Raw genomic sequence first — 21,952 nt, 5'->3', positions numbered from 1 at the left:
ACTGGCACTTCCAGAGCAAAATCCAGGCACAATCCTGAGCATCTGTGGAAGATCCTGAGCATCTTCATGCCTAGAACCACAAAACAGCTCAGGCTCTCCCTGGACTGGGTTTTTAGGGGAGGTTTCCATGTGCCTGTGAGATCTGTTCATCCCTCAACATATCTGACTTGATGTACAATGATGCATTTTTGTTCCTTCCTTGTTCCTGTGTGCCAGTGAGGAAGATCCATGTGAATGGAGGATGTTGTGCACAGGAACATTTATTCCTGGATTGCCATTTTGTTTCACTGTCACTCAGCTGAACATGGTCCTTTTCTAAGAGGGACTTAGAAGAAATGTGTAGGAATTTTGGCTCTGAGAGGAGCAGAAAGCACATTTTCTACACCCCATTCCCAGTAGATGCAGTTTCCCTGGCAGAACAGTGATTCCCATTCATCTTCCTGGGAAGATTGTGAAGACATTCAGAGATGACAGGTTCAGCTGGCCTTTGGCTTTGTGTCCCTCATTTCACATGGCCAGTTTCAAGCGCCATTAAAAGAGGCTCATGTTTGCCTTGCTCCCCAGAAGTGCTGTGGTTATTTCCAGGAGAAAACAAAAAATTGATTGTCCTCTGGTGTGGTAGAAATCCCACCACAATTGTTGTTATGGATACGAATGAGGCCAAACTTTCTCCAGAGAAAGAGGTTCTCGTTTATTAAAATAGCTTCAAGGAACGGAGTGTCCAGGATAAGCCCAGGCACCCACACAGCGGGCCAAAAACAAAACAGTGCACTAACCCCAAGTGCACTGGGTTCTCCCCACAAAACAAGTATCAAAAACTAAGAACCCTGACCCAACCAAACTCCCCCCATTTATAGCCCCCTTCGAGTCCATGATTGGTGCATTTTGGATCCTCATGATGATTGGTCCATTTCCAGGCTTCTCATTGGTCTTTACTGCCGTTCATTCTGGACCAATCGTTTCTGCAGGGCTTCGAATGATTGGTCAGATCTTTCATCCAATCTCTCTTTGACCATGCCTTGCCCCGTCAGACACCTGTTTCACCAAACTCTGGAAAACTCTGGACCCTTCTAGCACATTTTAATACCCCCCCCCTTAACATAATACAAATAATATAACATAATTAATACAATATAATTGAACTATATCCTATTTTAACTTAAATTTTACCTATAACAACTCCCCCCTCTAAAACTTTGATCGGGCTTTAGCCCGCATCAACCTCTTGACAGTTATTCAATTAGTCTCTTGACCAGTCTTTTAATCAGTTTGTTAACATGTTTCCTCTTCAATCATGTTTAGTTGTCTCTATGTCTGATAAATCTGTTTCATAAGCCACATGATTTACTTCTCCTTTAATCTGTTTCCTTTCTGAACAGATCCATTTTTCTTTCATAGGGCATTCCCCCAACAATTTCTGTTTAAAAATTCCCTATATTTTCGAATAGCCAATACACTCTGCCGTCCTCTATAGAGGAGGTTAGCGATAAAAAGTTGATACAATTGGGGCTCGGATTCGAGTGTGTTCTGAGGATGCCTGTCCGAGACTCTCCTGCATACAGAGGATGATAGCACTTTTCACACGGTTGTATCTCCCCTTATTGATGCTGATAAGTAGGAGGATCAATAGAACTGGGGGTCCGGTACAGGCTACTCTCCCATTCATGCCTCCTCTCCGCAGAGGATCAGCGACTCTTGTTGGTAAGAGTATATCCTGATCCGGTTTTACCCCCTCTTCTCTTCTCTTTCCTTACTAATTGTGCTGTTCTTACCAGTTACTATTGCAGGAGTCTACTTCCCCTTTTGTATCAACCTGTTCTTTCTTTCTTTCTTTTAGAGCCAGATTTCTAGGTATGTGGGAGAATGCTCTATCGCTTCTCAGATCACAGGATCAGTAATAGGATCTCCTCCTTTTCTTGATCTTTCTCATTCCCATCTCCTACTTCATTTAATCTGAAGATCTTTTCAGAATCTTCTAGAGCGGCCCTTTTTGCAGTTATGTCTGCCAAGTTGTTCCCTTTTATTTCTCTAGTATCGCCTTTTTGATGTCCCTTTATATGTACCACTGCAATTTCTTTGGGTCTCTTCAGGGCTTCTAACACTGCCTTTATGAGGCCTTCATGAATTATGGTTTTTCCCTTTGAGTTGACAAATCCTCTCTCTGCCCAGATCTTTCCAAAAGTATGTACTACCCCATAGGCATATTTAGAGTCAGTGAATATGGTACCACTCCTTTGATCAAGCCATTTTAGCCCTTTTAATAATGCATATATTTCACAGCATTCTGCAGACCAACTATTGGGAAGCTTTCTTTTTTCTATGACTGTCATCGTACGTCCATTTACAATAGCATACCCTGATACTCGCTTACCATCTACTACCTGTGATGAACCATCTATAAACAGTATATCTCCTTCAGGTAAAGGTAGTTCTAATAAATCTTCTCTAACTTTTAGCTGCAAATCTATGGTTTCAAGGCAGTGATGTTCCAATTCTTCTTTTGGTTCTCCATATAAAAATTGTGCAGGATTTTGGATCCTTGTTGTTGTCAATTCTATATTTTCACTTTTGTTTAATATCAATTCATATTTTAAAAGCCTGCTCTCTGAAATCCATTGGCAGGCTTTCTTACTCAGTATACTTTTTATATCATGGGGAGTATATACCTTGATCGTGTTTCCTAGTGTTCACTTGTAACCTTCCTCCACAAGAGTTACAGTTCCAGCCACTGCCTGGAGACAAGCGGGCCAGCCTCTAACTACCGGACCCAGCAACTTGGAGAGATAAGCAATGGGTTTTCACACCCCACACCATTCTTGTACAATAACTCCATAAGCTATTCCTTCTTCTACATTGACAAATAGTTCAAACAGTCTATTTAAATCTGGCAAACTTAGTACTGGAGCATTTGTCAACTTTTCTTTTAGGTCTTCTAACTTTTTCTCATCATTTTCATCCCAACTGATGGGCTCATTTTCAACTAATTTATCATATAGAAACTTAACTAATTTTGTGTGTCCATCTATCCATAATTTACAATACCCAATTAATCCTAGTAATTTTCTCACATCTGTTTTTGGTTTTGGTGCTGGCAATGATAGTAATCCCTGAATTCGGTCAACATCTAATCTCTTATATCCTTTCCCAATTATATGGCCTAGATACTTTACTTCTGGTTCCACAAATTGTAACTTTCTCTTAGATACTTTTAACCCCTTTCCTCCTAGCAAGTTCAGTAAATTAACAGTTGTTGTTTGTACCTCTTCTTTCTGTTCCCCAGAAATTAATAGATCATCTACATACTGGAGGATTTGAGATCCTTCTTCAGGTATAAACTGTTTCATTGGTTCTTCCAGAGTTTGGCCAAATAGGTTTGGTGACTCAGTGAATCTCTGAGGCAACCTTGTCCATTGTAATTGCTGTTTTCTCCCAGTTTCCTCATCTTCCCATTCAAATGCAAACCATTTTCTACACTCTTTCTCAAGTGGACAGGACCAAAAAGCATCTTTTAAATCTATAACACTAAACCATGCATGTCTCGATGGTACTTTGCTCAATAAATTATAGGGGTTGGCTACTACTGGATATCGAGTAACAGTTGCTTATTTATTTCTCGTAAATCTTGGACTAATCGGTATGTACCATTCGGGTTTCTTTATGGGTAATATTGGGGTTTTATGTGGAGACATGCATGGTTCTAAAATTCCTTCTTTAATTAAATCTTTAATTACAGGTGTTAATCGCTATTTCCCTTCTACAGAAATTGGATATTGTTTAACTCTTATTGGGGGAATGTCAGGTTTCATTTTGATTTCTATGGGTGGAATTTCCAACAGTCCATGACCCCCTCCTTCTGCCCACACTCTCAGATCTATCTCTCTCTCATCTTCTTCTTTTAAAACCATCATTTTCACTACCATACATTTTCCTTCAGGGACTACCCCTATTCTTAACTGCACTTGTAAATCCCGGCCTAAGAGGTTAGAGTCTAATTCAGGCATATACAGCAGGTCAGCACAGCCTTCTCTGAAACTTCCTTTTATAGGTACTTCTTCAATAATGGGTACTTCAAAAGGGTTATTCTCAGCACCTTGAACTTTACCGGTTGGCTTACTTAATTTGCATCCCTTGGGAATCTTTGAAATACTTGAATGATCTGCTCCAGTATCCACTGAAAATTCCATTTCCTCGCTCTGAGGGCCTATTTCTAGGTTTACCAGGGGCTCCTTTTGATGTCCAATAATCATCCCTCAGAGCGTAGAGCCCCTGACACCCCCAGTCCTCTCCTTTCAGCCTGCTCCCTAAGGTGTCTTGTTCCTGAGCAATAGCCTCATCCATCTTTCTTTATCTACAGAAATTTCTGGTATGTCCTTTCTTACCACAATAAAAGCATACGACTTCTGGCAAAGGTGGTCTTCTTTCAGGCCAAGGTGACTTATTATCTCTGTCTGGCTCATACCTTCTACTTGGCTGATCTTTAAACCCACTTATTCTTGGACCTGTGTACTCGCTTTATCCATCACCTGGTGACTCACTATTCCCAAATCTAGCACTCTCTCTAGCCACTGCTACCATAAGTTTTGCTTTTGTCTTGGTCTTCTCCTCATCCCTCCCTAGATATACTTTTTGCGCCTCTCTTAATAACTTGCTCATTCCTCTTTCCTGCCAATCTTCTAACTTGTCCAATTTCCTTCATATATCCACCCAGGCCTTAGTTACAAATTGAATTTTAATTAAAGCTTGTCCTTTTGGTTTATCTGGATCCACAATTGAAAATAACTGAAAGTTTCATTTTAATCTTTCTAACCAGGTGCTTGGTGATTCATCTCGCTCCTGGTGACTATCAAATGCCAATCTTGCGTTATTTGTTCTTGGGACTGTCTCTCTTATCCCTCATACAATTAGTGTCCTGTATTGCCTCATGCTCGCTCTTCCCTCTTCCTGGTTTGCATCCCAATTAGGTGGGTCAATAGGCATTTTATCTTCTCCTCTAGGACCTCCTCTATTTTCTCTTTTCCAAATCCTCATACCCACAGTACAAATCATTTGTATTTCTTCGGAAGAGAACAGTATTTCTAGGATAGAATTTAATTCCTCCCACATAAAGATGTTAGGCCCTAAGAATTGGTCTAATTGTTGGGAGATGCCTATTGGGTCTTCTAATAAAGTCTTAATTTCTTTCTTAAAATTTCTAACTTCAGAGGCGGTTAATGGGGCATTCACAAAACCAACATCACCTCTGCACATCCCCCCCCCCCAAAGGCACTTCCCTTAGAGGAAACAAATTTTCATTTCTCCCACATTCATCTTGAATTTTCTTTGCTTGGAACCTTGTATTATATTGATAGCTTGCTACATGCTCATCTGGTTCAATTAACTTCTTTTCCTCTATGTCTTTACAACAACAGGCCTTTTTCACTCCCTGACCTTTTGTTTGCAAACCTTCCTCCTGCTTGTGACTCAGTATGTTGGGGTACAGGGGATAAATATAAAGGAATGTTTTGTGATGATCCAGGAATAAGAATAGGGGAGAGATATTTTGGGTTATGTGTGGCAGTATGGGGGAAAAATAAAGAGGGGTATTTTGGAAAGTTTTGGGAGCCAAGATTGGGGTATGGACGCTCTGAGTGGTACTAGAGACCGGCGTCTGGGTACTTGAGGAGCTGGAGGGAATCTGCAAAACTGAAGGAGTACTAGAATGGGCAGGTTCTGGTATATTTGGGAAAGGAGATGATACAGAAGAGGGGATACTGGGAGCAGGACAACTTGAATCAAAAGATTGAGGTGATTTCAAAATTCCTGTGGGAGGAGATACTGAAATTACATCCACCTCGTGAGATGGTACCAAGGAGTACAATGTTGGAGGGGGAGGAGGAAGATGGTCTATATGAGGAGACGGAGGAGGAGGTAACGGGGGGTCATCTAAGGGATCAGGAGGAGGAGGCGGAGGAAGATGGTCTAAAGGATCCCACCTCCGTTCTGGTAGCTTAGTTTCTTCTTTTTCTTTTTCTCTGGATAATTTATATAATTTTATATCCTCTTCCTGTTTCTCCCTTTGTAACCAATATTTAGCATATCTAATCTCTTCATCACAAAGTTCTGTTTGGGTATTGACATATCTAATTAAAGCTATACATAGCCATCTTTATTTTGTCCCGTACCAGGGCCAATAAATAGGTCCTTCAGCAATACTCTCTTTAGGCCATATTTCTGTACAGTATCTTATAATTTTTCTCTTATATAGATCCTTCGTTCCCTCATTAGTATCCCAATTTATTAAAAGTTCACCTAAAGGACTACTAGGAGGTATTTTCTTAAAAACATCCTTCCCTTTTCTCCTCCTGCTGGCACTTCTCCCAGCACACTGTCCCATCTTTAACTAGCAATTGGTATCCAAATACAATTTTTTTTTTCCTAATAAGGGATATGTATTAGTTATAAATGAGGAAGAGTAAATAAATATTAATTATTGTGGAAAATGTAATAATAATGGTAACTTTAAAAAGTTCCTTATCATAGGAGACAAGACAAAAATGGCAACTTTAAAGAAATGTTTGAAGTGGGAAACGAAATAATTATGGCGGCTTTGGTGGGAAACCACACACAAAAAAAAAGGTGACTTAAATATTTAGTGTGGGAAACAAAAAAAATATGGCAGTTTAACAAGGGTTTTGGAATAATAATGTCAATTCAAATGAAGATTTATAACCTAAGAATAGTGAAATGTTGAAATTAATTCCAAAAAGAAATATAATATCTATCGTTTTAGTGAGAAAACTAAACAATAATGATGGCTATTTCAAGAAATGAAACAGCTTACAACCACCTGCCCAACTAAACACAAAATAGGTGCAGTAAGCCACTTACTCTGCCCAAGTGGCCTCTGCACACCACACTCAATCACATACAAAATGGCTTCAATGAGCCGCTTACTCAAAATGGCCGCTTCACACCACACACGAAAATCAAAATGGCCACTTCTCGGCCCACTGTAGAGAAAACTCCAAGTGGCTGCTTTTCAGCCCACCTCACCAAAATCATAATGGCCACTTCTCAGCCCGCATCGCAACAAACTCAAAATGGCTGCTTCTCGGCCCGCCTCACCAAACTCAAAATAGTTGCTTCTAGGCCCGCATCACAGCAAACTCAAAATGGCTTCTCGGCCCATCACACAGAAAACTCAAAAATTCCTAAGGAGTGGTCGAAGGACTTTTGGCCTGCCGTCACCTCCAAACCTCATTCCTTAGGGGCCCTAACTCTTAAAATAGAAAAAAAAAAAAAATAAAAAAAAAAATTCTCCATAACGTGAGCCGGTTCTAACCTCCCCCTCAGCCCAAGTGATTGAAAGGGCCCTTCCACAGCCAGTGGCCCACCTCCCCACTGTGGGTCACTGTCCCTGTGAAGTATATTTTCAGCCCCCCCTACAACCCCCTTTAGCTGGGATCCTAGCTCAGGGTAAGCCTGCTTCCCCTCTATGACCTCCTTCCCACTGGGGTTCTTGTTCCAGGGGACCCTACTCCCCTTGGGTTGGGCACCCTCCCCTTCCAGAAAAGGGGTACTCCCCTACACGTTGGCCACTTTGTTAAGTGGCCTCTGTGTAGGAGTATTTTCTCCTACCCCCAAGGTCCTACTTCCTCAGGGACTAGGCTCCACCAGTCTATCCCTGAGGAACAGCCCTCCAGGTGGTTTGAGCTAGTGGATGGAGCTCTACCCCTCACTGGGCAAGTCCACCCCACTAACCCTCCTCGGGTACCCCTATGATCTCCCCCAATGGGATCCTAGTTCGGGATACTGAGTGTGTCTCCCTCTATGACCCCCCAATGGGATCCTAGTTCAAGGGGTACAACTCGGGCCAACGGCTCAAACCACCCCTAGGAGCCTCCAATCACTGGAGGAACGGGAGCCTGAGCGGGTAAGGGCGGCTATAGGTGGGTACTCCCTGTCTCCCCTAATCCCAGGGGTCCATAGGTGTACACGTACTTCTTAACAACACTCACTTCCCTCTGTTCCCAGCCAACCCCCCTGCAGGAGTCTGGAATTGTGATACTGGGAGCACCCCGTCGCTTCGGGGGTCTGTACTCACAGCCCCCATCTCATTCACTCACACACACTCCGCACCCCAAATTACCTTCAACCCCACTCATGTTGCTCTGAGGAGCCCTGAGCCTCGCTCCCTCTTGGAGGGCTCTCACCTTTTGGGTCGCTGTGACTCGGGTATGGGTGCAAACCCTCCCGCATTCCGACGTAGTCCAATATCTGGAAGCCAAAAAGGCGGTTGGACGCGTCTCCCAGGTTCTGGGCTACCCCGGACTGTTTTTGGGCGTGGCCTATCCTAGATGAGTCCCCAAAAAGATGTTACGAATATGAAGGAGGCCAAACTTTCTCTGGAGAAAGAGGTTCTCATTTATTAAAATAGCTGAAAGGAACGGAGTACCTAGGACAACCCCAAGCACCCACACAGCGAGCCAAAAACAGAACAGCGCACTACCTCCAAGTGCACTGGGTTCCCCCAAGAAAACAAGTTTCCAAAAAAGAAGAACCCCAACTTAACCAAACTCCCCCCATTTATAACTCCCTTTGAGTGCAGGATTGGTCCATTTTGGATCCGCAGGATGATTGGTCAATTTCCAGGCTTCTCATTGGTCTTTAACAAATAATAGGTTCCTACTGGATCAATCATTTCTGCAGGGCTTCGAATGATTGGTCAGGTCTTCCATCCAATCCTCTTCGACATCGTCTTGCCCTGCGAGACTGCCCTTCCACCAAACGCTGGACCCTTATCTCAGAAAATTCTAATACCCCCCCCCACTCTTAACATAATACCATTAATATAACATAATTAATACAGTATAATTGAACTACACCCTAATTTAACATAACTTTTACCCATAACAGTATTATATCAAAATAATTTGGAAAAACCAATATAATAGTGAAAGCTAATGACTACATAGTTATTCATAACAGGGGGAAGGTGTTTGGAAGAGTTTATTTGACTTCTCCTAATCCTGATCTGATTTTGTCAGCAATAAAATCAATTCATATCTCTAATTCTGAGGAAGTTTTACCCATGACAGGATTTGATGAGTGATGTCTCCTGGTCCTTGTCTCAACCCAGGAACCCTTTGCTCAATTTTCTCTCCCCATCCAGGTGGGGAGGGCAGTGAGAGAGTGGCTGTGGTGGGTGTGGGGCATCAGGCCACTGTCCATCCATGGCAAGGCAGGGAGGAGGAGGAGGGTCCAGGTCAGGTTGTTGAGCAGATTGTTGTGGGATTTGCAGTAGTTCTGGGGTTCTCTCAGTCCCTTGGGACGGGGACAAAATGATCAATTGCTGCATTTCTGGACTGATTCCCCCACAGCTGCCCCTGCAGAGTGGGATTTCCAGCCAGCCCTGCTCTGAAAACCATCAAAGGCCCTCACAGAGCCTGCTTGGGCTCCCTTTTTGGTTTGTGCCTCTTGCAGGGCTGAGCAAACCACAGGCAGGACTTTTTCCACCCACAGAATTCTCACCTCTGCAGCAGCTCTAAAGCTGCCAGAATCAAAGCCAAGGGAGCAGGGGGGACCCTCAGGTGCTGGCTGCCACCTGGGGCTGGGCAGAGCAGGGCTGGGCAATGGCCATCCCTGTGCAGTGGGGCTGGGCCATGGCTGGGCACCACATTGCATTGACAGGGGTCCCCAGGATGTGCCACCCCTGGGACAGGCACCTGGCCAGGAATGTACAGGGACATTTCTGGAACCGCCATCCCCTGGGACAGGATCCCCCATGCCAGGATGTATCACCCCCCGGGACAGGATCCCCCCAGGACAGGACTTCCTGGATGTGCCACCCCAGGAACAGAGACTGCCCCCCTTTCCCATCTGATTCTCAGCACAAATGGCCTCTTCCTTCTTGTCCAGGAAAAAGAAAGTGAAAACGTTGTGGAGGCACAAGCCAACACCTCCTTTCCCCACAGCCTCCCCACCCTTCCCTGCAACTCCTGCTTCCCATTGCCCCTTCCCTCAGCCCCCCCACCTTGGTCCCTGCTCAGGTGCTCCATGAGATTGCTGAGCTAAAAACTGGAGGTGAGGGGACCTGGCACAAAAGTGAGCGAAATAAAGAAAAAAAGCAATAAAGCAATAAAGACACTAAAGTCAAGGGCAGGGGAGGGCACAGAGTCAGAGCTACCCAGGACCACCATGTGAAGCCTGCACAGCACATGAGCTTCCCAGGGGAGCTTGGCTGGCTCTGGGTCATCCCAAAATCTGATGCATCCAGGGAAGAAGGTGAGACCCCTGTGCCCATTCAGCAACTGCCCATCCCCATTCGCCTGGGAACCCACCCATTCCTTATGTCCCCTCATCCCTGGGACCCCCATCCCAGTACTGCCATTCTCCAGGATCTCCATGGCCCCGGACCCCATTCCCAAGGAACCCTCTCCTGTTAATTCTATCCCCTGAAATCCCCCTTCCACCAGGACCATGGTTCTCTCAGGAAACCCATTCCCATGGGAACAACCATTCCCCTAGCATCCCTATCCCATGACCCCAAATCCCTGGCACCCTTGTGCCCCTGGGAGTCCCATGATTGAGTCCCCTCAGCCCTGGGCACCCACAGACCCATGACTTCCCCTCCTTAGGAACCCCATTTCCCTGGACACTCAGCCCTGGCACCCAAAACAAACCTAGCCCCCCACTCCTGTGAACAACATGTCCCACTGTGTCCCACCCACACTCATCCCCTTCCTGTGCCCAGCTTGTGGCCACCCTGCCCCCACCAAGGGCCACCTACATGTGGGGACGGATGTGACCTCGCTTCCTTCCCCTTCATCCGAAGAGCCACCAGCCAGGGGAGCGGTGGCCACAGCAGTGAGTGACAGCCAGTGCACATGGCTGGGGACACCGGGATGGCCAGGAAGGTGGCGCTGCTCCTGTGGGGTGAGTGCCCCAGGCACAGGCCTGACACCCTGGGGATGGGGAGAGGAGGGGGCACAGGGGGTCCTCAGAGGTCCCCAAGGGCAGCAGTTCCAGTCCATGGTACCCACAGTGGACCTTGCTGGGACTGGAGATGTAGGGTGGCTTTGGGGACAGGAAGAGGGGGCAGGAATTTAGGGATGAGGATGTGGGTACAGGGATGTGGGGATTGGCACCTTTGGGATCAGGGAGTTCTGGGGATACGGACAATGGAACTGGGATGCAGGGATAAGAAGCATGATGATATGGCCATGGGGATGGGATCATGAGCAGATGGAGATGACCTGGGCTTGCATGGGTTGTGTCCCTGGTGTCATAGTGCCCGGGGTATCCACAGTGTCCTCATTTTCTGCCTCAGCCAAGGCTGGCCTTGGTGTCCCTGTTCCTGAGGCGTCTGTGCCACATGGATGTGGTGCACAGGTGGCTGTGACACAGATATGCCCCCCTGCCTCTCCAAATCTTTTGGGGACCACCCAGACACACTTTCCCACAAGAATTGCTGTCCCCATGGGGACAATTTAGGGACAGCCTCCACACCCTGTGCCCCCATGCTCCTGTCCTCATGGTGCCACCCCCACCCAGATCTGTACCTTCTCCCTTCCAGCCCAGACGCTCGGCCTCGCTGGTGAGTCCTCGGGGGATGCCATGGCCCCACCCTGCTGTCCCCAGCCCCACACTGGCCCTGGCAGGCTGGTGTCCCCTGTCACCCACAGGTGCCCAGACCACCCAGCTCCTCGTGGAGCCCCCCTGGAGGCCGGCGGTGCTGTGGGACCAGGTGACACTGACCTGCCAGGGCTTGGGGACCGCCGGTGCCACCACCTGGTACAAGGGCAGGCAGCGCTGGAGGCAGCAGGGACCACACCACATCGCTGTCACCGAGAGTGGCACCTATACGTGTTACAGACCTGGCACCGGGCACAGCCCCCCTGTGACAGTGCTTGATGGTGAGGGGTTATCTTAAATGATCAGGGTGGCCCCTGACAGGTCTGGGTGGGATCCACTTTGTGGGTGGCCTCACAACATGTGTGTGGGAGAGCCTGTCTACAGGACACCTGGACATCCCAGCTCACCCCAGTGCATCCAGATGTCCCCAGTGCCATGGGCACCCACCATGGACCTGTCTTGAGCCCCTCAGTGAGAGGGGACCCCTCTGTCGCACAGACAGTCTGGTGCTGCAGATGCCAGCACGGGCACTGCTGGAAGGGGACACGGTGACACTGTGTTGCCGGGGATGGTGGAACAACACGGTCACCAGGGTGCGATTCTACCAGGATGAGAAGGATCTGACGGGGCCTGGCAATGGGACCGAGCTGTCCCTGTCCCCCCTGCAGCTGAACCATAGCGGCTGCTACAGCTGCGGGGGCTTGGTGAGGTCTTTTATCTCACGGTCAGCAGCAGTGACAGTGACAGTGCACGGTGAGCACCCCATGGCTGGAACTCCATTCTCCTGATATCCCCAAAGCCCCTTCCTAGTGGACTCAGAATTACAGTCCTCACCTGCCCTCTCCTTCCAAGAGCTCTTCTTGGTACCGGTACTTGAATGTCCCCCTGAGCCCATTGACAGGTCCCCCCTGACTCTCAGCTGCATCAGCATCCCCAGCCCTCTGTGGCCCTGAGCCCCCTTCCTGCAAGTGTTCTACAGGGACTGGCGGGGGGGGCGGGGGCGCGAGCAGGGGTCCTTGCAGCTGCTGGTGCCCACCATGGGGTCTCCCATTTGGGAAATTATGACTGTGAGGTGCATTCCAAGGGGGGTCCGTGAGGAAGAGCAGCACCCAGCTCCGCATCATGGTGCAGTGAGTGCGGGGACGGGCATGGGGAGTCCACACGGCCCTCTCAGGTCCCCTGGTTGGGCACCTCCACATCTCCCAGACAGTTTTCCCGGGTCCTTCCATCCCTCCCGTTGTCCCCTCACCCCTCCATGTTGTGACTCCATTCCCAACATCCCCCATCACACCCTTCTCCCCGTCCCTATCCCCCCACACCATCTGCCAGCCCCTCCCTGTGGCCTCAGCCCCATCTCTGTCCCCACAGTGCCTGTGGCCAATGCCACCATCACCCCTGGTCCCCTGTCACACCAGGTGTGTGCAGGTGACCCCGTGACCCTGCACTGCTCAGTGCAGGTGGGCTCAGCCCCTGTCACCTTCACCTGGCTGCACAACGGGCAGGAGGTGGCCCAGGGTCCCCTCCTGGAGCTCAGGGCAGTTGATGTGGGACATTCGGGCATCTACCAGTGCATGGCCACCAACCAGCTGGGACAGGACGGGCACCGCATGTTCCGAGCATTCAGCCCAGAGTTGGCCCTGGAGCTGAAACCGCAAAACAAAGGGACACAGAGGGACACAGGTGGGGATCACACGGGATCACTGTGGGGTGCAGGACCCCTGGAGTGATGGCTGACTCTGATGTGTCCCCCTCCATTTCTTGCAGTGGCCGCAGGGGTCGGTGGGGCCCTTCTGTTCCTGCTTCTGCTCTTGGGTGTCATTGTGGCCTGGCACCAGTGGCACCGTGTGGGGGCGTGGCAAAGGGGGGATGGGAGCCCCAGGGAGATGTAGAGGCCTCCAGAGTTGGGGAGCGAAAGGGAAGCACTCACAGCCCCAGAACTGTGACCTTTTCTGGGAGTCCTTTAGAGTTTGGGGAGGTGCTGGAGGGTCCTGCAGGGATTTTAGTGGTTCTTTCAGGGGCGTTTGTGGACTCTCTGTCCTTGGAAGGCTTTGGGTTTTTGAGGCTGAGTTGGTTGGGGACACTGGGGAGGTTCATGACTTCTTGGGGACTTCAGGGATGCTACAAGGCCCCATGGGAGTTCAGGAATCCTGAGAGTGGTCAGGGCCCTGGGACCCCACAGTCACCCCTCCCCTGCTTCCATTGCAGCTGCCAGGAAGAACCAGGAAAGGTGAGTGGGGGGCTCAAACCACACTCTTCCCTTTTACCCCAACCCCAAAGATCTCCCATTCCCTCCCCCACATTCCCTTTATTCTCTCAGTGCCCCCCCGGATCCCCTGGCCCCCGCAGAGGAGGGGGAGGTGCTGTACACCCACGTCGTGGGCACCAAGAGGGCAGGGGGTGAGTACGGTGGGGACACATGCAGAGGGACACGTCACCCACGAGTGTCACCCCACCCAGATCCCACAGCCCGTGTCTCTCGCAGTGTCCCCCCGTGCCACAACCCTCCAGGATCCCCAGGTGACCTACGCGGAGCTGCGGGGAGCCCAGGGGCGACCACAGGAACCCGGTGACATCTACGGGAATGTGCTGTGACACTGGGGGGAATTGAGGGGCACTGGGGCACCCACTCGTGTGTGTGCTGCCACTAAAAACTGCCCCTCTCCCTTGCTGTGGAGGATCAAATATGCCAAAGGGCTGAGAGAAGAACAATTTCCTGAAACAGCAACCAGAAAGAATAAAACCAACAGCAACAGCAATAAGGTTCTGAGTCCAAATCGTCACACCTGGGCAAATTTCCTGGGAAAGACATAACAAGGAACAAACCCAATTTTTCCCCCTGCACGTTTCCTCCACCAGAGGAACCTGGCAGGACGCTGGACCTTCCTTGCTCTAATGGCCAAAGCAGCCTTCAGGAGGCTCTGGATTCTCTTGTCCCCTGTACCAAACCCCTCCTCTGCCGTGTTCCCCACCCCAGGATCTCACAAAGTCTGTGAGATCCTCACAAAGGATCTCAACATGTGGGGATTCCAGAGCCTCCCCCTTTCATAGGGCAGTCGGGGTAAGGCCATGGCACAGTGTGGGGTGTCAGAGACAGGAAAAGTTTGATGTCTGGAGATAATTTTGTAACAGCTGTGTGTGGCAGGGGTAGGTCAGGCCTTGGTTTTGGAGAGACACGGCCCCGTCTGTCCATCAGTCTTTCAGCCATCGCACACAGGGACAGTGTGACACACCAGGTCCTGAGTGGCTGGGTGACCAGAAGTGCCATCTGAGGAGAGGGCCCTTGGTGGCCCAACTGGCTTAAAAGGCAGAGCATGAGGTCGCCAAGTCTCTGACACTGACTCTTCTTGGCATGTCTGTCCCATCCACACTGGAATCCCGGAGTGTGCCACTCATTTAAATGAGAAATATCTGCCAAGGAAAGTGGGAACGTTCCTGGAATAGAAAGTTGGCCCAAGGTCAAAAACCATTTTTTGATTTCAAAGATGATGGGGCTTCCAGGCAGAACTGTAAGAAAAGGAATACCAGCTCTTTACTAGGAAATTTATCAACCAGAATAGAACAAACAAGACAAATCCAGAACTTTCCCTCCTCCTCAGTGCTGTTGGTTTTTGTGGCAGTTATAACCGCAGCCAGGCAAACGCCCTGTGCAATACCTGCAACAGCTCTCTATGATCCCGGATGGAAGGAAGTCAGTGCCCAGGCAGGTCTCAGGTCCACAACATCACTTCTGGTCGCTTTACAGCCTTTCACTCCCTTTTCCTCCTTCAGCCTCGGCACAGCAGCTCTGGGAATGTTGAAGTTCCCTGGGATGCTGAGGAAAGCTGGTGCTCAGTGCTGACTCTGCCAGGGCTCCTCAGGTGGCTGCAGAGCACATTTGGAGTTCCTGCTGTTCCTGGGCCACTGCTGGTTCTGACACAGCAGCCCCAGGGGAGGAGGAAGAAGAGAGCAGAGGCACAGCCCTGAGGGCTCTGCAGCTGCAACTGGACTATAGATACAGCCGGGGCTGAGAGCAGTGTCTTAGGAGGGCAAGATGGGGCTAAATTGGAGCTGTTTGGGCCAATGTCCCTGTGCTGCTCTGGGAGCTGCAGACCCTTAAGGAGGTGTTGTAATTAGTGCTGGAGTTCCTGAAGTTCCGCTGCATTCCTAAAGCAACCCCATGCAAAACACAGAGCACCGGTGCCTCTCCTGGGGATTTTGGGATCCTGGGGCTGAGGCAAGAGCGGCTGGAGCAGGTGGCCCACGGAAGCAGAGCCTGGCCATGCAGGTGGAGCCTGAGCGCCGGGGACTCCTCAGGGTGCTCAGGGGAGGCCCAGAGGGGCTGGGCCATGGTGGGTCCCACTTGCCATTCCTGCTCCACCCAGATTTTGGGACAGAGCAGTGACACCCATTGGCTCCCAAACCTCTCAGGGCTCGGGCACAGCCTCACAGGAGGTCCCGGCCCAGGCCTTGGGGATGATTCGGGTGTTCTCTGGCTCGATCCCGACAAAGGGCAGTGTCCGGGAGCAGTCAGCACATCCCGAGGAGCAGCCCGGGGCTGCTGGAGCCCGAGTGCTGTGGGCAAGGGCGGCGTGAGGGAGCCGGGCCCCGCTCAGCCGGTGCTGCCCCAGGAACGTCTCATCCTGCAGGAGCTCGGCAGCCTCTGCCGGTGCCGGCCCCGGGGCTGTCGGGGGGCGCGGCCGGAGGGGCCGGGATGGAGCGACCGGGACCCTACTGGGGAGCCCCGAGTGTGGAGGGAGCAAAACGGCGGAGGGGAGACCCCAGGACAGGCGGGAGCAGAGACCCTGCGGTGGTGTCTGCGGAAAGGAGGGACCACAATGGTGGTCCTGGAGCACCGGGAAGGGCCCAGCTGCCATCACGCTGTGAAGTACCAGGACGGGCACAGGGTGTCCGAACCGACTGTGGCAGCGTGTCTGAAGGCACTGTCGCGATGTGTTGGGACCGAGCGTTTCCAGGGTAAGGCCCCCACTGCTCCGGGAAGTGGAGGGGTACCCTGGAAGGTGTGCAGCTGGTGTGGGGCAGAGCCCTGTCTATTCCCTATGCCTTGTGCAGGTGAGGAGGGCAGGGAAGGAGCAGCTTTGGGAACACCTGGAATCCAAACAGGATCGCTCGCCACAGCGCCATCATGGCCATAGGGCAGAGCCACTGCTCAATATTTCCCACATTTCCCTCTTGTCTGGCAGCCGAGCCAGAACCCAAACTTTCTTTCCATGACATTCCAAAGGGCTGCTCATTTTGTTCAAGAAGGAGGACCCAGTCAGGTTGTTGAGCAGATTGTTGTGGCATTTGCAGTAGTTATGGGGCTCTCTTAGTCCCTTGAAGACAGGGAGTAAATGATCAATTGCTGCATTTCCAGACTGGTTCCCTCACAGCTGCCCTTGCAGGGGTGGTTTCCAGCCAGCCCTGCTCTGAAAGCCATCAAAGGCTCTCACAGAGCCACTGCTTGGGCTCCCTTTGGGGTTTGTGCTTCTTGCAGGACTGAGAAAACCACAGGCAGGCCTTTTTCCACCCACAGAATTCTCACCTCTGCAGCAGCTCTAAAGCTGCCAGAATCAAAGCCAAGGGGGCAGGGGGGACCCTCAGGTGCTGGCTGCCCCCTGGGGCTGGGCAGAGCAGGGCTGGGCAATGGCCATCCCTGTGCAGTGGGGCTGGGCCATGGCTGGGCCCCACCCTTGGATGGCCACTGGCTGCAAGGAGCAGGAATTTGGGAGCCCCTTCCTGGCTGGCGCTCCCTTCCCCAGCTGCTCTTGCCGGCTCAGATCCTGCAGGGGATGATCAAGAATGGAGAAGTCTGGAGCCCCCCGGAGCTGCCATCCCCCTTGACAGGAGCCCCTTGCCAGCATGTGTCACCCCTGGGACAGGATCCCCCCATCGCAGAACACTCCCCCCCGCCCCCCCCCCCACCCCCCCCCGTGTGACACTCAGCACAAACGGCCTCTTCCTTCTTCTGCAGGACAGAAAAAGTGAAAGTGTTGGGGCACACAGCCAGACACCCCCATCCCCCACAGCCTCCCCAGCCTCTCTACAGACCCCTCACTGTTACTTGCCCCACTCACGGGTTCCCCCAACCCATTCCCTACTCAGTTATTTCCCAGAATAATCAAGGAACAAACTGGGGCATTGTGAAATTGAGGGATCAAAGGGAGGAAATGGAAATGAAGAGTGGAAAAAGCCCCTGGGAGCTGGGGGCACACAGACTCAGAGCACATCAGAGTCTCCCTGGGGTTACCCCCCGGCCATCGGCAAAGTTTGGGGTCTGTGCTGGGCTGTGGGTCACCCCAAAATCTGAGGCACTCAGGGAAGGGGCTCCAACCCATGGACCCACTGAGCCACTGCCCATCTCTGGCACCCTCATTCCCCTGGGAACCCAACCATGGGACCCCCATTCCTTCAGTCCCCTTGTCCTGGGGACCCCACCCCAGTACTCACATTTCCCAGGATCTCCATGGCCCAGGACCTCATTCCCAAGGAACCCTCTCCAATTCATTCAATCCCCTGAAATCCCCCTTCCCCCAGAACCTTGATTCTCCTAGGACCCCTCATACCCACGGGATGCTCCATTCCCCTGGTACCCTCATCCCTAGGACAACCATCTCCTGACCCCAAATCCCTGGAGCCCTCATTGTTCTGGGACTTCCATCCCTTAGTTCCCCCAGCCCTGGGCACCCCCATTCCCATGGCACCTCCATCCATGGTGACTCCCCCTCCTCAGAACCCCCATTCCCAGGGACCCAATCCCTTGGGCTCCCCATTCCCCTGGAACCCATCCCTGGCTCTCCAAACACCCTGTGCCCCTCACTCCTGCTAAGCCCATGTCCCACCTTCTGCCACTCTGTCTTTTCCCCATCCTGTCCCCTCCCTGCCCACAGCCTGTCCCCAGCTTGTGGTCACACTGCCACCACCAGGTGTCACCTACACATGAGGAAGAGACCTGACCTTGCTTCCTTCCCCTTTGGCCATAGGGCCACCACCCAGGTGACAGCCACCCTGGCAGCGAGTGACAGCCAGCGCACATGGCTGGAGACACCGGGATGGCTGGGAAGGTGGCGCTGCTCCTGTGGGGTGAGTGCCCTGGGCATGGACCTGACACTCTGGGGATTGACCCCAGAGAGGCAGAGACCACTGGGGAGGGGGCACAGGGAGTGGGAGAACATGTCGGTCACTGAGGTGCGATTCTGCTATGAGGACAAGGAGGTGTAGGGGTCCCTCAATGGGACTGTGCTGTCCCTTTCCCCTCTGCAGCTGAACCACAGTGGGTGCTACCGCTGTGGGGGCTGGGTGAGCTCCAACATGTCCTCATGGGTGCTCTCAGTGCCGGTGACAGTGACAGTGCACAGTGAGCACCCCACGGCTGGAACTCCAATCTCCTGACACCCCCAACACCACTTCCCAGCAGACTCAGAGTCACAGTCCTTAGCTCCCCTCTATTGCCCTGAGCTCTCCTTGGTGCCAGTGCTGGAGGGTCCCTCAAGCCCACTGTGGGGTCCCCCCTGACTCTCAGCTGCCTCAGCACCCCCAGCCCCCTGCGGCCCCAAGCCCCCCTCCTGCACGTGTTCTACCGGGATGGGCAGGTGGTGGGGGGCCCACAGGGGTCCCTGCAGCTGCTGGTGCCCGCTGTGGGGGTCTCCCACTCAGAGAATTACAGCTGCCAGATGCGCTCCAAGGGGAGGGATCTGTGCGGAAGAGCAGTGCCTGGCTCCACGTCACGGTGCACTGTGAGTGCAGCGATGGGCATGGGGAGTCCCCAGAGACACCCTGGGTCCCCTTCCTGGGTACCTCCATGTCCCCCTGACACCTTTATTGTGCCCCTTTGTCTCCACCCTCAGTCCCTTCACTCCTCTGTGGTGTGACTCCAATACCCAAAGTCCCCCATCACACCCATCCCCCTCATCCCTATCCCAGCAAACTGGCTGCCAGCCCCTCCCTGTGCCCTCATCCTTGTCTCTGTTCCCACAGCGCCAATGCCACCATCACTTTAAGTCCCCTGTCACATCAAGTGCACGCAGGTGACCCCGTGACCCTGCGCTGCTCAGTGCAGGTGGGCTCAGCCCCTGTCACCTTCACCTGGCTGCACAACGGGCAGGAGGTGGCCCAAGGTCCCCTCCTGGAGCTCAAGGCTGTCGATGTGGGACATTCGGGCACCTACCAGTGCGTGGCCACCAACCAGCTGGGACAGGACGGGCACCGCGTGTTACGGGCACTCAGCCCTGAGCTGGTCCTGGAAGTGACACCGGGCTCACCCTGGGTCACAGGTGGGCTCAGACAGGGTTGCTTGGTTTTCCGGGCCCCTGTAGTTCCTGTAGGGACCCTGGTCAGTCCCACTCTGTCGCAGCAGTTGGCTGTGAATGTCGGCAGGACCCTCCTGTTCCTGCTCCTTCTCCTGGCTGTCATTGGGGGCTGTCACTGCTGGCACCACCATGGTGGGTGACAATGGGGGGGGGGATTGGGGTCCTGGAGTGAGGAGGAGCCCCAGAGTTGGGGCAGAGATCAGCAGCACTCAGGGCGCCTGAGCTGGGGGACACGTAGCCTGCAGTGACCTCGGCTGGGCGTCTTGGGGGATTTGGGGGGAATTTGGAGAGTCTTAGTTGTGCTCCCGAGACATCCCCGGATGGGCTTTGAGGAATATTGCGGTGGCATTGGGAGTTCCTGGAGGGTTTGGAGAGCTCCTAGAGAGCTGTGCAGGGATGTTGGAGGATCTTTGTGGGTCCTGTGGGAGTTTGTGGGTCCCCCTCTCTTCCATGCTTGGGGTTCTGGGGGCTCAGAGGGTTGGGGGCACCAGGGGGACTGGGGGCACTGCAGTGATACAGAAGTTCTGGGAGGTTCAGGGGTCATTAGAGTGTCCTGGGGGAATCAGGGGTCCATTGGAATTTGGGGCTGCAGTGGGGATATGGGGGTCCCCTGAGTGGTTGGAGCTGCTGAGGTCCCAAGAAGGATCAGGGGTCCCAGTGTTCCCACAGTCCCCCTCTCCCCTTTCCCTTGCAGCTGCCAGGAAGCTCCAGGACAGGTGAGTGAGGGGCTCAGGCTGGGACTCCCCTTTCCCCCTCCCCAGACATGACCCAGAGCCCCCCCCATCCCCACAGGATCCCCTGGGAGGAAGGGGCAGTGCTGAACCCCCCACATCGTGGGCACCGAACGGGCAGACGGTGAGTACAGAGGGTGACAGTGACACATCACCCATGGGTGTCACCCCCACCCAGGTCCCACAAGCAGTGTCACTCTCAGGGCCCCCATGGGTGTCCCCCAGCCCTGCCCCACCTTGGGATCCACAAGTGACCAATGCAGAGCTGTCGGGACCCAACGAGGTACAGCGGGACCCCCGTGACTACGATGACGTGCTGTGACGCTGGGGGCACTGGGGGTCCCTGCCTGAGGGCACCCACCATCTGTGCCCCCAAGCTCACATGGGTGCTCACCGTGTCTGTGGGGTGGCCACAAGTGGGGGTCCCATGTGGGGCTGCCCAGAGCTCCCTGTTCCAGTGCTCCCAGTGCTCCCAGTACCCCCAAAGGCTCCCCATTCCCTTCCCCAGAGCCAGGGGGCACAGGACCCTTGTCCCTCTTATTGGACCCAAAATACAGCTCTTTGATGAAGCTGGGATAAATGGTTTTTGTTTGTCCAGCTCTGTCAATTCAGCTTGGGAAGGAGCCAGGTCCCTGTCAGGTTAAGGAGCAGATTGTTGTTGTTTTCTTTCCAGTAGACCTGGAGCTCTCTCAGTACCCTGGGGACAGGGACAAATTGATAAATTGCTACATTTCTGGATTGGTTCCCTCACAGCTGCCCCTGCAGGGCAGATTTCTAGCCAGCCTAGCTTTGAAAACCATCAAAGGCCTTCACAGGCTCACTGCTTGTGTCATTGTGGCTTTTGTGGTTCTTGCAGATCTGAGAAAACCACAAGAAGAACAAAACCCAAGAACTTTTTCCACCCACAGAATTCTCACCTCTGCAGCAGCTCTAAAGCTGCCAGAATCAAAGCCAAGGGGGCAGGGGGGACCCTCAGGTGCTGGCTGCCCCCTGGGGCCGGCCAGAGCAGGGCTGGGCAATGGCCATCCCTGTGCAGTGGGGCTGGGCCATGGCTGGGCCCCGCCCTTGCATTGACAGGGGTCCCCAGGATGTGCCACCCCCTGGACTGGTTTCCTCCAGGCCACCCCGAGAACAAGATCCTCCTTGGAAAGGAACACTCTGGATGTGCCCCCCCAGGACAGAATCCCCTCCTTTCCCATCTGACTCTCAGCACAAATGGCCTCTTCCTGCTTGTCCTGGAAAAGGAAAGTGAAAGTGTTGAGGGAGCACAAGCAGACATCCCCCAAAGCCTCCCCACCCTTCCCTGCACCCCTCACACCCCAT

The sequence above is a fragment of the Zonotrichia albicollis genome, chromosome 8 (assembly GCF_047830755.1).
Source record: "Zonotrichia albicollis isolate bZonAlb1 chromosome 8, bZonAlb1.hap1, whole genome shotgun sequence".
Taxonomy (NCBI): domain Eukaryota; kingdom Metazoa; phylum Chordata; class Aves; order Passeriformes; family Passerellidae; genus Zonotrichia; species Zonotrichia albicollis.
This window is presented reverse-complemented; position numbering follows the sequence as displayed.